The 17,777-nt window shown below is 41.0% G+C and overlaps 1 protein-coding gene across 4 annotated transcripts in view; it reads left to right on the forward strand.

The window, feature by feature from the left end:
* The window catches only part of rgs7b (regulator of G protein signaling 7b), a 200,659-nt gene that overhangs the window by 8,421 nt on the left and 174,461 nt on the right, over positions 1–17,777 (forward strand). The window lies entirely within an intron of this gene.

Below are 17,777 nucleotides of genomic sequence, written 5' to 3' on the forward strand. Positions count from 1 at the left end.
GAGGTGTCACTATCTTAGCAAAGCCTCTAAACCTGGCAGTTAATGGATAATTGTAATCAGCTGTGTTTGAGTAGTTATGCTGGACTATGCCCTCCAGAATTGTTCTCCTCTGCTCTAGGCCTTCTGGAAGTGACTGACTGTGAGAACATTTGAGCAGCTCATTTCAGTCAGATGTTAGAAATGCTAGCGCAATACTGCCACTACTACTATTAGAATCCTTTGCTTGCAGTAATTAACAATATTATAGAGCCGTTTTTGACATTTATGGCTCAAACTTGAAGGCCTTGCTCTAACAGTCATGGTCTAGCACTGAGCAGTAGTAGTGATAATAGTGTTGTTCTCTTTGTTAGTTATTTCACAGGCTGGGTTTCGTGTATGGACCAATCCCATTTCACCCCTTGCCCCTTCTACCTAGCCCTACCCCTCAATTTTGCGTTTTCACGTCTAGGGGTAGGGTGTCCCACTTTTCGATAGAAGGGTAGGGTGAAGCATTAGGGCTACATGGCCCTCCAAACCGAGGTTATTCAGAGGCTCACTCCAAACAGTGTTATGAGAAAAAATGGAAAAACCAACAAGGTGGCTGCGCAAGAGACCCACAAATGTAAATATTTTTTGTTGAAAATTACGACAACCATCGTATTTCTTTAGTTTAATGCCGTTTCAGTGTATTATACTCGTTTTCTTCATGATGAGCATAATCACTAGTAGTATGTTGTTGATTTACTGCTCCACCTTAAATGGTGCAGAGCCCTAAGCCACCAGAACTGCTGCTCGATTTAAGGTGGAGCAGGAAAATTCGAAAAAGAAGCTGGTGAATAGCTGAGTTCAGCTTCGTATCACCGAAGAATTAGGGGTGGACAATAATAAATAATCACTGCAGACTGGCAGGGTCGCCTAGAAAGCACCATTAGTAGCCTGTTAATGAAGTAATATTCTTTTTTATTGAAGGGTTGTTCCATTTTGGGGGGAAGATTTCAACCATCACCCCTCGTACCTCAGTTCCAAGGGGCAAGGTGACACTCAAAAGCGAGAGATAGATCCAGTCCCATTTCTTATTTTTACCCCATGTCCAGGCAAAGTGCAGAAAATGCAGGGAGTGGGATCACCTTGTATGTTTGATGAGGTCCTTCATAACTTGCAGACTCTGGTTTTCATTGAGACTCAATTTGAAAAGTAAGCAGTACAAGTCTTCTCCCAATACACAGCTGTTTTAGTGTTATTTTGGTTTGTTGGTTTCATTTTGGCTGCTGAAGTTGTGCACTGTGATTCACCAAAGCCCAATATTCCAGTTATTGGTTCATATGTGTGCCACACTGCGAGAACGCTCTACAGCACAGAGCAGATCGCTGAAGGTTTTGAGTGTGTTTAATGGGAGCAATGCACTGAAAACTACTGTGCCCCCAAAATTTAGGTGCAGTGCTCAAAAAAAATCTAGAAATATTTGTGCCAAAAAGTTATGCTTTTCATTTACATGTATATTTTCTATCCAATTTGACCACAGAACTCCAGTACAAAAATCGGCATATCAAGCCATGTTCAATCATGGGTCTAATTAAGCGTCTAATTAATTTGGTGTAATATATATATTTTTAACACGCCTCATTTAGAGTGTTTGCTTAATGTTAATGAGGGTCAGAAAGTCTTTTTAATAGCACTTCAGCTTTTAACTCATCATCTAAAGCAACTGAACACTTTGAGCTGTTCTTTCAAAGCCACAATTAACTGATTGAAATGTTACACACACACACACACACACACACACACACACACACACACACACACACACACACACAGCCTAAAGCAGGTCAAAGTAATTTCACTGCTATACACGATTGTTTTATTCCCAACTCATATAAGCAACCCAGCTTTGTCTGTAGTGTAGAAGATCCAAGTTAAAGACCTTCTACCTTAAAAAATCCATTCCAGTGATGGAGATGAATGAACTTCTAGAGCATCGTCCTGTCATTATTAGTGTGAAACACTAATATGTTGTACAACATATTCATATTAAGGATATTGATGCTTAAATCTCTCCAGTAAAGCATTGATAACTGAACCACATTGAGCAATGTAACACTGTTTTCAACAACCAAAACCTTGTTTTGACAGATCAACATTGTGAGAGCTCTTCAACTTGTAAGATTAGTTATGGAGCTTAAGTGGCTTTTAGAGCTTTCAAACAATTACAATAATTAAAAGCAATTTATCAAGTTATTTGATTAAATTTGATCCTAAAGAGTTTTTTCCAAGTAGTGCATTTCGTTAAAGCTGTATGAGTGGAGAAAATAAGCTTCTTCAGAATGTACTCATGTGGCTGTTTGTTCCAGCCAATGTGTTTTTCAATTTTTGGCACTGTTTGAAAATGCCTGTTGATGAATGGATGAAAAGAAATGGCCCAAAATTACTTGAAAAGATGTTTGGTTCCATTGACTTACATTAAAAGTAAAGTATGTGTTGTTTTTCTTCTCCTGTAAAGTTATCATTTTGGAGATACAAGGTTTTGTTCCAACAGCAGCAACATATATCATATAGAAAGTCAACAGTTTAACTCCTCTGTGATCGTAGCATCTAACTCTTGTTCATACAGCTCATGGGTTCTTGTTACAGTGGAGGCTGTCATGGTAAGCTGGGGATTTCCACTTTGTTGTTTTGGTTATTTTACCACTCGCTGATTAATCCGTTGGTCTTCTGCGAGCACTGCAGTGTATTGTGCTGAAGGTACCTTCTTAACAGCCGTTTTAAAGCTGTATTTGAACAAGAGGGCTACAATCACAGATTGTATCATAGCAACATACAGCACGCTGCAGCTGGGCTTCAGCCTGTACGGCCACAGATGGTTTGAAAGGTCAAGCTAGGAAAATGAGGTGTTAATAGTTAATCACATTATTAATGTATTAACTTTGGCTTTATGTATGTACATACTTAAGACTGTTGGAATTAAAGAAAAGAGTGCATTGACAGTTGGTAGTCATATCAGTCAGTAAAGCAGTATTTAATGAATAACAAACTGTTGGAGTTTCTTTCATTTTAACCATATATGATTGCATTGGCTGATATCTTTGAGGTCACATGATCAAATGTTCGCATTGGTGAAATTCTAGTATCCTGGGGCCTTACCTGATCTCATAATGAGAATACATATCTGGGGACAACTTAAGTTTTTGCTGGCACACTGTGGAAAGGTCTCAATGAATAAATAAATAAATAAATAACTACAGTAATTGAAATCATAATAAATCAGAGGCATTGAGGCTTCTTTACATATTAGTGCCCGAGCCGATGTTTAGGTTTCAAATTCAAAATCAACATTTTACTGATGAATGCATGATGACAATAGCTGATTCACGTCCTCGAAAGACATGCCCTTCATTAAGTTTGGACTGAGTTCTCTTTGAACATAGTTTCAGCACACTCACAATTATCAGATTCATCCCCTCGTGGAAGGGGTCCGAAACACCACCAGTGTCACAAAATGTTCCTCTGCATGTTACATGCATTCATTTCTTTTCAGAGAGGACGAGAGAGGTCTCCAAATCCCATAATCTTACATACTGTAGCATCAACATGCTTAATTGCAGTTTTTTTTAGCCATGTGAGATTATATTACATCCATGGGCTAACAGGCATGTTGTTCGTCAGATAATGTTGATTAGTGCACCATCGCCCCTTACGTTGAGCTCCGCCTTCACGAGGTGTTGGATTGATTTACAAATTGCCCACTCAGTTGTTTCTCACCCTAATAAGTCTAAATCTATTTTCACCTGGAGAAATAATAAGTTTTTATGAGGCAGTTATTACATCTAAAATGGTTTCATATGAGTTAAATCAGTGCTGTGGTTAGAGGCTAAGCTAATGGTCAGGGTTAGTGACTATGGTGTTTTGGGGCCTAAGGGAGGATTGGGAGGAATTGAATGGGGTAATCAGGAGATTAAGGCTTCAGTGGTTTTGTTTCAGTATTGAGACTTTATGCCCTTAATGGGTCTGCTTTTGTGGCGCTAGACCGTGTCCTAGTTTCTGCAGTGGGCCAAGCTGAATATCAATAGTGCTCATATCTTCATATCTGGAACTGATGAACAATCCGTTCCAGGAATATGGAGCATTTTAGGTTGTGCTGTGTTGGATGTCTAATGTAGCGGATCTTTATCTCTTTCTCCTTCAGAGGATGGTGCTGGTTTTGCTTTACTTTCTGCAGCTCACGATCTAACGAATGCTGTTCCGAACGTTTCGTCATGAATGATGCTGAATCTGGGTCTCAGCCCTAAAATTAAAAGAACTGCTGAATATTTTAGCACCTGCATAACTCAGCCTGCTCCCACGCCGAACACCACGGCTGGCCGGTTCTCTCTGTCCTTTCCTCAACAATCACAGCGTGGCAATGCAATTGTTGTTGCTGGCATCGTTGTTGTCATTGTTGGTGGTGGTTGACTGCATTCTGCTTCACATTCACAAGCTGGGGCAGCCAGTCACATGAGAGCTGTGGGAGCTCGCTGATAGACTGGCGCGTTGTATTTATGAATCAAACTGCTAATGCTGAAACCGAGTTTGAGTGATGAGCCTAATTGCACGCAGCCATAATTGATTCATCTCGTTGGCTAATTTCCTCTCTTGGGATTAAAACGCTGCTAGACAGGCAGTGCATGATATGACCTAGATCAGCCCTTCATAGAAAGAACAGCAGAGCTTGTGATTAGCATCTTTTGAAACCTCATTCTGAGGCCTTAAGCAATGATTTACTATTAAAGGAGTAAGAACTGCTTCATAAATAAATTGATAGCGAAAAGAAGGAAGTGTGTGATTGGACGTTTCAGTTTGACACCCTTGATGATATAAACGAAGGGGCATTTTATAGCCATTTAAACGACTGCACCATATACGATGCTAGCTTCTATGCTTTTAGCATAACTGTCTTTAGCTGAACTGATAGAGTTGTCTATGGTCAATAGTAATGATAGATAGCAGCTGATCAAAATATACTGAACTCTGTCATAAGATTTGGCCAGAAAGATACGTTTGATCACCAACAGAGCACAAGTGTTCCTGTGTTCTTTGGGTAGGCCTCCCCTGAGACCGACAGCCAATGCACACGTCTGTTAGCTGACATAACATAATTGCATTCTCCTCCAAACGTGTTGAGTTTGCCAACGACGTTGTTAGTGGCAGTTTAAAAAGTGAGTCTCAGAGGAAGTGCATGCTAGTCTTTACCATCCCAGCTTGGTGGCATTATGTGAAAGAGGAAGACCTAGCTAGCAGGTGGGACCGTCAATAGAAAAGCTGTGGGTCTTTGTTAGCTGATGCAAAAGAATTGGCAGTTAGCATTCTCCTCCAAGCGTGTTGAGCTTTCCAATGACAGTGTGTTAGTGGCAGTTTGAAAAGTGTGTCTCGGGGGAAGCACATACTAGCCTTTGCATTGTATAATAGCGGGAGACCTAGTTAGCAGGTAGAATTCGCCCTATTTAAACTGGGGTTAGCTGGTTAAGTGATACTTTTTTTAATCCCACAAACAGGGAAATTCCACCTCCGCATTTAACCCATCTGTGAAGTGATACACCACATACACACTAGTGAACACACACACACACACACACACACACACACTAGGGGGAAGTGAGCACACTTGCCCGGAGTGGTGGGCAGCCCTATCCATGGCACCCAGGGAGCAGTTGGGGGTTAGGTGTCTTGCTCAAGGACACCTCAGTCATGGACTGTTGGTGCTGGGGATCGAACCGGCAACCTTCCGGTCACAGGGCCAGTTCCCTAACCTCCAGTCCACGACTGCCCCAACAGGTGTAACAGAATGGGCAATTAGCATTCTCCTCCAAGTGTGTTGAGTTTACCAATGACAGTGTGACAAGGGCAGTTTGAAATGTGTGTCTTGGAGGATGTACATACTAGTCTTTATCATCCCAGCTTAGTAGCATTGTGTGTAGGAGGAGGCCACAGGTGGAACTGGTCATATTTAAATTGGGAAGAACAAAGAAAAAAGAAAAAAAATTGGATGTCTGTTAGCTGAAGTAACCAAATTGGCAGTTAAAATAACGTTGCTGATGTAAGCTGATGTAACCAAATTGGCATCTCCTCCAAGCATGTTAAGCTGTCCAATAACATTACATTAACAGCAGTTAGAAAAGACGTGGTGGTGTTTCACATGTCTTGCAGGAAGAATACGCTAGCCTGCACTCTCCTAGGTAGTTAGCACTGCGTGATTTGGGGTGACCTAGCTCAGAGTTGGAAATGGGAGTGTCTAAGTTGGTGAGAAAACTGGGTAAAAATCAGAGGATAAACATTAAATTGGGTTCCTGTTATCTGACATAACAGAATCAGCCATTAGTGTTGTCCTCCAAGTGTGTTGAGCTGTCCAGTGACATTGCATGAGTTGTCGTTAAAAAAGATCTGGTGGCTTTTCATGTGACTCCATGGAAGTCTGTGCTAGCCTTCCGCCTCTCAGCTTGGCAGCATCCTGTGATTGGGGGAGACCTAGCTAGCGGGTAGAATTGGAAATGAGTAAATCCCTTCTGGGGGGGAAAAAAAAAAACAAAACAAAAACTCCTTTGAAGGCGTTATTGACACTGACTTTCTTTAAAGTAGTCCTATTAAACTTCACATGCTAGCTTAGTTAAGTAGTCCTGTCAACGTTACATGCTTGCACGGATAATGAGATTTGAAAGCTACATTCACCAGTAGCATGGTGCAATTTGCTAAATGATAATAGGGGGCTGCTGCCTTTCGTTCCTCATTAGCCATCTGACTTTAGTGGAACTACTATGGTGGTTTTAAATGCTTTTAGTCCAACCACTCCTGCTAAGTAAAAATCAAAGCTTACGAAGCTGTGGTCTTGTTATTCATGTTATGCAGCAAGACTAAGGAATTCATTTTTGTAGCCCATACAGGGCCTGTGTGTGTGTGTATGTGTGTGTGTGTGGGGGGGGGGGGGGGGTCCAATTCAATGCAATTATGAGCACAAAAGCTGAAATCTCTCTCTTATTCAGATCAAAGAGCACCTGTTTGTCAGTCTCCCTTCAGAGCAACACTTACCCTATTGCTCTATTAAGATCAATTGCCATAATATTGCAGTGCAGAGTCGCAGTTTTGCAGTACGTGCAAAAGCCGCTTCCTGCCCTTTCCCATCCGGAGTTCATTCACTTCCTTGCACTTGTCGAGTTTTTTCCATTCGAATTTACACATGCAAAAGAGGTTTCGTACTCAGGAAGCCTCAAGATTAGATGTGATATCCTCAGGAAGCAGAAAATATCAGGAAAACTGCAAGAGAAAAACTGGCCATGATACCGAACCAAAGCTGAAAAAATGAGGTGCTTTCCATGAATTTTAGGTTAAGAGTCCATTCAATGACTGCATATTGTAAAGTGTATAGACTGAGATATTTCCACCCGTGAGCTTCTGATTTAAAAACATAGATTTTTAAAAGACTACAATGGCGTGAAAACTGGAAATGCTAAGCTTTACATTTTCAAAGCTTTCAGCTTTGGCGTTCAAACATTGTTACTTTACTTTAGAGCTATGTGTCAATAGTCACCTCAACCTTCTCCATAAATGCATCCCCACAACGTCTCTTAAGCCACTCAAACTTCATCCAGCTCTTCGTTAAGGTCACACAGAACTGTCAGCATGGTTTAGGACTCAGCATGACTTACTATAAACTATAAAAATAAATAAAACGTCGCCGCGTAGCTGAATGCTCAGAGCATGGAAGATATTTGGCTGACTACTGAACTGACTTTTAGTGTTAGCAGCACCAGTCTTGTGGATCCAGTGACCCGACTATAATTTAAAGCTTGGACACCAAACATGTCTTGGCTGATTGACTAAATTTGGAGTGGAGAAATTAGTGTAAATGACATGTTTTGCCAAACTGTTCCTTTAAAGAGCCGTCCATTTAAGGGTTCTTCAGGGAACCTTCTATGGTATCACTCCAAAAAAAAAAAAAAAAAAAACCTTTCTGGCACCTTTATTTTTAAGATGGTCTTTTTTAAGGCTGTTTTGGGATGTTTCCCAGATATTCCATTTTATGTTTGATCCTTCAGTAGGTCACTGTAGAGATGTTGATCTGATTCATTCGTCTGCCATTCAAAAACCACCAAACAGCTACACCAGTAGATCAACATCATAGTAGCACATGTCAGGATTGAGGAGCAGCTAAAAACTGTAATCTCTTCATGTCTATGCAATTGGACGGTCCATGACAGCCCAGAGAGCACTGGACGTCTGAATATTTCACTTCAGATGTGGTGAAGGACGCAGAGCGATGAGATGGAGTGTCTCACACATCAGTACTGAATCACTGTCACTCCACTGCACTGCATGACATTAATGGATCATCACAGAAAAAAAAAACAACACATGACACAAATTGTTCCTGTGTGAGTTTTTCCAGCCTTGTCACTGATGCACTGTCTCTAATATATTCATTGCAAACTTATAGTCCTTTGTGAGGCTGTGCCACGCTGTCTGCTGAATAATGCACTGTGCGCCAGCTGATACATTTTACATGAGGGATGAAGTGCAGGCGAGATACACGCGCACAGGAACATGTAGCCAAGCCTTGTGTATGGCAGCATGCTTGTTTGAGAAGGGGGATGTGCTTTTAAACATTTTCAGAACTATATATACACATTTTTGCTGTTTTTCAGTTTTTGACAATTTCAAAATATCTGTTGTCATTTACATTGTGTGTGAATTTCATGATGAACGGACCAAAAAAGAAACGGCCCGAAATGACTTTGGGGGAGGGGGGGGGGTCTGATTCCACTGACGTACATTAAAAGTAAAGAATGTATTGAGATACAAGATTTTGTTCCAACAACAGCGATTATATTGCTGGTTGTCACTGTCCAAAAAGTACCTTGTACTGTATCTCCATTTATTTATCTTCCTCATGTGAACACAGCGGCTGTCCTTCACATTGTGTGAATTTTTATAATAAATGGACCAATAGAAATGCTCCAGAATCTCTAATAATAATCTGTCTTTATATTAACTTAGATTAAAAGTTACAAATATTTTTACTTTCTCCTGTAAAGTTTCTATTTTGTTTCTATTTCCATTTTTGTCATTTTTCAGTCTTTGGCATAGTTTGAAAATACCTGTTGCTCTTTACATTGTGTGTAAATTTCATGGTGAAAGGAAATGGCCCAAAATGACTTGGAAAAAATTCTGGTTCCATTGAGTTACATTAAAAGTAAAGTAGGTTTTTTCCTTCTCCTGTAAAGTTACTATTCTGGAGATGCATTTATATATATATATATATATCAGAGAGGAGAGGAGGAAGGCGGGTTAGAATGCAGTGAGAGAGAAGGAAAGGCAGGAGTGTGGAGGTTAGAGTAGGGACTCTGAACATAGGGACAATGACTGGTAAAGGCAGAGAGCTTGCAGACATGATGGAGAGAAGGAAGGTAGATATTCTGTGTGTTCAGGAGACCAGAGGGAAAGGAAGCAAGGCCAGGAATATTGGAGGTGGATTCAAACTGTTCTATCATGGTGTAGAGAGGAAGAGAAATGGAGTAGGGATAATCCTAAAGGAACAGCTTGGGAAAAGTGTTCTGGATGTAAAGAGAGTGTCAGACAGGATCATGAGCCTGAAGTTGGAGGTTGATGGTGTAATTTTGAATGTGGTCAGTTCATATGCACCACAGGTTGGTTGTCAGTTAGAGGAGAAAGAGGAATTTTGGAGTAAGATGGATGAAGTGGTAGATGGTGTCCCTAGAGAGGAGAGATTGGTGATTGGTGCAGACTTCAATGGACATGTTGGTGAAGGGAACAGAGGGGATGAAGAGGTGCTGGGTATGTATGGTGTGAAAGACAGAAATGCGGAAGGTCAGATGGTTGTAGATTTTGCAAAGAGAATGGAAATGGCTGTGGTGAACACGTATTTTCAGAAGAGGGAAGAACACAGGGTGACATACAAGAGTGGAAGGAGGTGCACACAGGTGGATTATATCCTTAGCAGGAGATGCCACCTAAAGGAGATTGGAGATTGTAAAGTGGTGCCAGGGGAAAGTGTAACAAGGCAGCATAGGGTGGTTGTCTGTAGAATGAGATTAGAAACAAAGAAGAGGAAGAGAGTGAAGACAGAGCCAAAGATTAGACGGTGGAAGATGAAGGAGGAGGATGGTTGCAGGCAGTTCAGGGAAAAATTGCAACAGGCCCTTTTGGGCAGTGAGGAGCTACCTGAGGACTGGGAAACTACAGCTAAGGTGGTGAGAGAAACTGGCAAGAATGTGTTGGGTGTTTCGTCTGGTCAGAGGAAAGAAGACAAAGAAAGTTGGTGGTGGAATGAGGAAGTCCAGGAGAGTATTCAGAAGAAGAAGGCAGCTAAGAAAAAGTGGGATAACCAGAGAGATGAAGGAAGTAGGCAGGAGTTCTGTGAGGCTAGTCACATAGCGAAAAGAATGGTGGCAGAGGCAAAGACTCAGGCCTATGATGAGCTGTATGAGAGGCTGGACAGTAAAGAAGGAGTAAAGGACTTGTATCGTTTGGCTAAACAGAGAGATAGAGCTGGAAAGGATGTACAGCAGGTTAGGCTGATAAAGGATAGAGAGGGAAATGTACTAGTGAGTGAACAGAGAGTGTTGAGTAGATGGAAGGAGGACTTTGAAGAACTAATGAATGAGGAAAATGAGAGAGAGAGGAGGACAACGGGGGGAGAGATAGTGGATCAGGAAGTGCAGAGAATTAGTAAAGTGGAAGTGAGGGCAGCTTTAAAAAGGATAAAGAATGGAAAGGCAGTTGGTCCAGATGACATACCTGTGGAGGTATGGAGATGTTTAGGAGAGAAGGCAGTGGACTTTTTAACCAGGTTGTTTAACAAAATCCTGGAGAGTGAGAGGATGCCTGATGAGTGGAGAAGCAGTGTACTGGTCCCCATTTTTAAGAACAAGGGTGATGTGCAGAGCTGCAGTAACTACAGAGGTATAAAGTTGATGAGCCACACCATGAAGGTATGGGAAAGAGTTGTTGAAGCAAGGCTAAGGCGAGAGTGTTGCGTTGAGAAGTACAGAGAAGGTCAGAAGGAGCTACATTGTGTCTTTGTGGATCTAGAGAAGGCATTTGATAGGGTGCCAAGAGAGGAACTGTGGTACTGTATGAGGAAGTCAGGTGTAGCTGAAAAGTATGTTAGGCTGGTATAGGACATGTATGAGGATAATGAGACAATGGTGAGGTGTGCAGTTGGAGTGACAAATGGTTTCAAGGTGAAGGTGGGGTTACATCAGGGATCAGCTTTGAGCCCCTTCTTGTTTGCAATGGTGATGGACAGGTTGACAGATGAGGTCAGGCAGGAGGCTCCATGGACCATGATGTTTGCAGATGACATTGTAATCTGTGGTGAGAGTAGAGAGCAGGTGGAAGAGAATCTGGAGAGGTGGAGGTTTGCATTGGAGAGGAGAGGAATGAAGGTCAGTAGAGACATGACGGAATACATGTGTGTGAATGAGAGGGAGGTGGGTGGAAAGGTGAAGATGCAAGGAGTAGAGGTCGTAAAGGTGGAGGACGTCAAATATCTTGGGTCAACCATCCAGAGCAATGGACAGTGTAGAAAAGAGGTGAGGAAGAGGGTGCAGGCAGGATGGAGTGGGTGGAGACAGATGTGGCAGAAGGAGAAGAGGTAGACCTCAGAGAAGGTTTATGGATGTAGTGAAGGTGGACATGGAGATGGTTGGTGTGAAAGTAGAGGAGGCAATGGATAGGGCAAGATGGAGGCAGATGATCCGCTGTGACGACCCCTAAAGGGAGCAGCCGAAAGAAGAAGAAGAAGAAAAAGATATAAATATTAAAGATATATATATAAAATTATTACCCACACATATTTGTTTGTGTACATATATAACTGTACTTTATAATTACTTTATTCATTATTATTATTATTATTATTATTATTATATAGACACTTACATATTTATAAAACACATAGGACGTGTGTTTGTGTATGTGTAGCTCAGGCGGGGTAAACGTGACCTTCCTCTATCTAGCCACAGTGATGACTCGTGATGATGACATCATGGTGGCAGAGGCGTGATTAATTTCCCTCAACAAAATCCATTAAACACCGCTCATCCTTCTCTCTCTCTCTCTCCTGCTCCCCCTCCCTCTCTTTCTCTGCCAGACATGCTCTCTATCTCTCTCCCAGTCCCTGTATTTTTCTTCTGCTCACACTCACTCACACTCTCTGCCCCAACCTCCCATTAGAGATCAGTTAAAGGTTACTGAACTGAAACACATCATATGGCCCTCACTTCCCTATAATTGTGAGCCAGCAGCAGAAGGCCTCTCTCCATAGATCCCACTCCACTTCTGCCGTTCACTCTACCACTAAAAAAAGGATAAAAAATAAATCACATTTTATAATGAATATAACATTACTGGCACCGGGCGACATGCCAGATAGCATTATCTCTGAGGCAGAATTGCAGCAAATACATAGTTAAAGTTACCATGTTTGTAGGAAGCCATGATGAGTGCAGAACACCAAGGTTAAACAGGCCCTGAACTGGAGTAAAAGCTACGTTTTTGCCAGCAAACTAGAATAGAATAGAATTTACAACCATTTGTCACTGTGTGTGTTTGCACACTGTGAAATTAGGCCTCTGCATTTAACCCATCCATGCAGTGAACCACCCACATACATGCACACTAGTGAACACACACACTAGAGGGCAGTGAGCACATTTGCCCGGAGCGGTGGGCAGCCCTATCCACGGTGCCCGGGGAGCAATTGGGGGTTAGGTGCTTTGCTCAAGGGCACTTCAGTCACGAACTGTCAGCCAAGGGGATTGAATCAGCAGCCTTCCAGTCACAGGGCTGGTTCCCTAATCTCCAGCCCACGACTGCCCCAGTAAATCAAACTGTAAATCAAGTGAAATTAAATGAAGCTTTGTCATTCTTCATTACAGCCAGGTGTTGAGTGAGGAGCAAAATAAAAAGTTCCCCTAGATCCACTGTTCTATATTTAACACAAAACTGCAGCGAAAAGTCAATAAATACAGACAATAGGCCTCTGAGGATACTGATATTTTGTAGCACACCAGTAGTCTAACTGTTGTGTGTCAGTTGGAAAAATTAATGGCATTTTTGAAAATGACCCCATGGCAGTGTATTGTAAACAATGTTGTTCCAAAGCTGATATTTTTTCCTGTGTGTATTTTCTCTTCAATATCACTTTGTCCATTTCAAACTTGTTAAAACGCACATTTGTCATAGCATTGACCACAAGATTTCAATCCATCTTGAATGCTGGGTCAGCCTCTCATGCACAGTTTTAGAATGGTTTAAATTATATGCAGTTCACGGTTTCAATGGGAAATCATTCATCAAAACGATTTGGCATTTCTTGTGGAGTCCCTCAAAGTTCGGTTTTGTGGCCTTTGCTTTTCTCTTTGTACATGCTGCTGTGTCTCAGATATTTCTCAGTGGATGTTGCACAATTTTCTACAACAGAATAGCGAAAAAACTGAAATACTGATCGTTGGTACAGAAAAATGCTTCATGAGAAAACTTGCTTCTTTAGCTTCATATACCAAACTTGAATTAAGAAATCTGGGTGTGATCATAGACTCTGAAGCTGAGTAGCTTTTTGAGAAATATCAATAAAGTTTGGCCTTTTCTATCTCAGAACAATGCAGGGAAACTTGTTCATGCATTTGTTACAAGCAGAGTTGATCACTGTAATAATCTTCTTGCTGGACTTCCTAAGAAAACAGTACATTCCTTACAACTCAGGCAAAATGCAGCAGCATCCTAACAAAAACAACGCAGAGAGAACAGATCCCTCACATTTTAAATGAATAGCACAGGCTACCTGTATCATTCAGAATAAATTTCAAAGCTCTGCTGCTAGTTTTTAAGGCTCTAAATGACCTCAAAGCACTGCTTACATCTTGGTGTCTATATGTTTATGTTCCAGCATGTGATCTTAGATCTGCAATACAGAAAATACAGAATACAGACCTAAAATACAGAAAAATGGTGAGACTCGTTCAGTTATTATGTTTCCAAACTGTTGAACATAATTCATCTTTTATTAGACAGTCAAGCTCAGTGCTCACTTTTAAAAAGCATTTAAAAATGTATCTCTAAGTCTGCATTTAATTAAAACTACGTCTTGTGGTGTTATATGATTCTTATTTGATTCTATATTAATAGTTAGAATTTCTTATATTACTGTTAAACTTCATCATCTGTCTATAAAGCACTTTGCGCTGCCGGAATGACAAGTGCTATATATATATATATATATATATATATATATATATATATAGTGATAATATAATAATAATAATAAGAAGAAGAAGAAGAAGAATTATTATTATTATTATTATTATTGGCAACCTCCTCAAAATATTTTCCAAAATGTAATTTTCCCCAACTTTTAACTTGAAATCCTAACACTACATTGCCTATAACTCTATAACATGATTATACTGTGAGCTGCTTTGGGTAATGTAATGTAAATGCTTAGACACACCACAAGTGGTGATTTGCTGAAACTGCCATGTCCAAACGTCACACTAGAAAGGATCTGATTATGTATGTTTGGTCTGAGTGAGATCAGATATATATTGGGAATATGTAATGTAATAAATGCATTTGAATGAAAGCAGCAGTGAAAGATGGGATTAGTCATGTTTAGTCTTCAGTGAGTAGATCAGATAGGAATGGGACGTGTGGGATAAATCAGATTTGACTGCTTCTCTGAACGGCATGGCCTTGGTAGCTCCATCCCCCCGCACTGAGGCCATGAAGCTGTTCAGAGATCTATTAGCAGATAAAGCACAGCTGTTTTAGTTTTTACTGATCTGTCTGCTTTAGGCTATGGCAGAGTCAGAGAGCTTTCTTCACTGGGTCTCCTATTGCCTTTTCTTTCTATTCTGCAGTGCAGAGGAGCTCTTTGCTTTTGGGTTTTACACTGGATTAGAAAGTGATTACATTGTGAAGGGTACAGTGTGAGGATTTATGACTTTTGCGGAATAATATGCCTGAACTATTTAATCAGAGAATGCAAAATATGTTGTCCACTGCATATCGTACCTGTCCTGTGTTTGTGTTGTGACGTATTATGCATCGGGTGCATTATATGGATGGTCCAATGTAGATGGTCTACAAATTCTCATTGTTACCTGTCTATTATAAAATGGATAGGCTGTGTCCTAAAATCTGACTTGTTGAGACACATTTGAAGTGGTAAATTCCATGATACATGCATACCTACGAACGCCTCACAGCAACTGATTTGTGTATCACTGCGCCATAGCATGAAAAAAAAAACCCTGGTGCTGTTAATGGAATAATCTTTGATTCTCATGCTGCTTGCATGAACCGCCGAGTGTACTGATGAAGTAAGAACCCATTTTCTGTTTAAACTGAGGGACTGACACCTTATATTCTTAACTAGAACTAGGCTGGTCAGCTAGCTAACAGGCTAAAAGAGCAAACAGCCTAAACAACGACATCATTAATATCACAGACTTGAATTAAAGTACTTACAATATGATTCATCGTAAAACAGCAATATAAAAGTCGAAACAATATCACATGGATTAACCGCTTCAGATGTCTATGATTCAGTCAGAAGTCGCATCAAACCGAATCCCAAATGACTCCATACTCCTTAAATAGGGTGCTAGCTATGAAAGTTTAGAAATTCTAGCCTCTAAAGCCAAATAGTGCATCATTTATCTAGTATGGATGTGGCGGAGTCCCATATGACTTTTAGCTATTTTTTGCACTGTTGGGCTGCAGGATCAGGTATTTAAATTCTTATATAGTGCACTATGTAGGGAGCACAGAGCCCTTTGAGATGCATGAGAAGAAGGCACCATTGGTGTGGTGCTGAATAAGACTTGCAATGGCACTTTAGTGACCAAAAAGTAAAGTGAAGCGTTTTACATTAAACAGTGCGGTGCTATCACAAGTTCATTGTTATATGGCAAAAAGTTCAAAAGTCCATGAAATGACCACAGTATGCAGTAACAGGTGACCAAACAGTCTCCGCATTCAGCGATCCATAGTTGTTTGCCAATGATACCAGTTCTAAAGGAACTACATTTCTTGGTGAAATACTTGTTTATGTGGATTAATAACAATGACAAATTAATTTCAGAAAAAAATTGTGTATCTTGGCCACCGTTTTATAAAAGCAATAAGCCACTTGACACCGTGCATTACTGCGATTTTATCACAGCGAAGTAAGTTGTAGGCCCTCTGCTTTGCCCTGTGCCTAAGAACATGACCTTGACCTGGGGCAGTCGTGGGCTGGAGGTTAGGGAGCTGGCCCTGTGATCCCCAGCACCGACAGTCCATGACTGAGGTGTCCTTGAGCAAGACACCTAACCCCCAACTGCTCCCTGGGCTGTGGATAGGGCTGCCCACTGCTCCGGGCAAGTGTGCTCACTGCCCCCTAGTGTGTGTGTTTTCACTAGTGTGTATGTGGTGTTTCACTTCACGGATGGGTTAAATGCGGAGGTGGAAATTCCCCGTTTGTGGGATCAAAAAAGTATCACTTAAGTGTTTTTTTGCTTAAGTGAAACACAATTGATTAAGTCGGCAGTGTCCTTCAAATGATAGAAGACAAAGAAACTTGAATTACTGCTGATCATGATGCTGTAAATACTTTTCCTCACTCAGTATTGCTGCAGACACGGGGGAGGCTTCAGAAGAGATAATGCAATGATAAGGATCAGTCCCAGTAAGGGGGGGAGGTCTCAGAATAATCAACGCAGTAATTAGGGTCAATCACAGTCAGGGGATGGTCTTAAAACCAAAGATGCAATGAGTAGAATCAATCACAGTTAAGGAGGAGGTCTCAGAACAATGGTGCAGTGGGAGGACCAATCACAGCCAGGTGGAGGCCTCTGAAGGATCAATGCAGTGATTAAGAGTATTCTTTTTTAGTATCCAGAGCTCACTGCACCATATAAATAAGTTGTTAAAGGTAAACTGAGTCACTTTCATATGTGGTCCTAGATCGGATATGTATTCGATTTGTGGCCATGCGGTCTTAATGAGATGCTCCGATCGGAATTTAAGTTAAGTTAAGTGATTGTGTGCTTTTTTTCCAGTGCATGTGCAGCATCATTCAGCGTTACCATGGCAACAGCAGCAAAGAGAAATTAAAGCTTGTAAACAAAGGAAAAGCAATGCACTCACCTTTTATCGTCTTCGTCTGGCTCTAATAATGAAGCTGAGAGCTGATCAGAGTTGATGATCTTCTCAGTGAAGCTCGTTCTGCTCGTTAGTTTGTGCTGATGATGCAGTGATTCATTCACATGACGTTACTGATGTAGGATGTGCACATGCGGGTCATTTCAGGACGCCGGTTCGTTCACATTAATGACTGATTTGAATCATCGTGTCAGAGAGATCGGATTTTAGCAAAATTTGAGAAATGAGGCTTGTAATGTGAACGTGAGGTTTAGACACACCACAAGTCGTGGTTTGCTGAAATGATCATACACAAATACACGTCATTGCATCGTTTCTTCTGAGATCTCCCCCTGTGTCTGTAGCAATACTGATCAGTGATCATCATCATATCTATCTGTCTGTCTATCTATCTAACTCCAAGTACACATCATTTTGGTGAATCATCATCATGTTGCCTACTGCCATCTTTTGGGTTATAAAGGTGATTCATTGTAGGCTTAGGGTTAGATTTCGATTTTGGGTTAATCCTTAAAGATTATGCAGCAATTTAGTGGAATTCCCTTTTCAGTATCATAGACGACATTAAGATGGTTTTGAAGTGTTTCATCAGAAGGATTCAAACATGT

This window comes from Pygocentrus nattereri, chromosome 13 (genome assembly GCF_015220715.1).
Source record: "Pygocentrus nattereri isolate fPygNat1 chromosome 13, fPygNat1.pri, whole genome shotgun sequence".
NCBI lineage: Eukaryota > Metazoa > Chordata > Actinopteri > Characiformes > Serrasalmidae > Pygocentrus > Pygocentrus nattereri.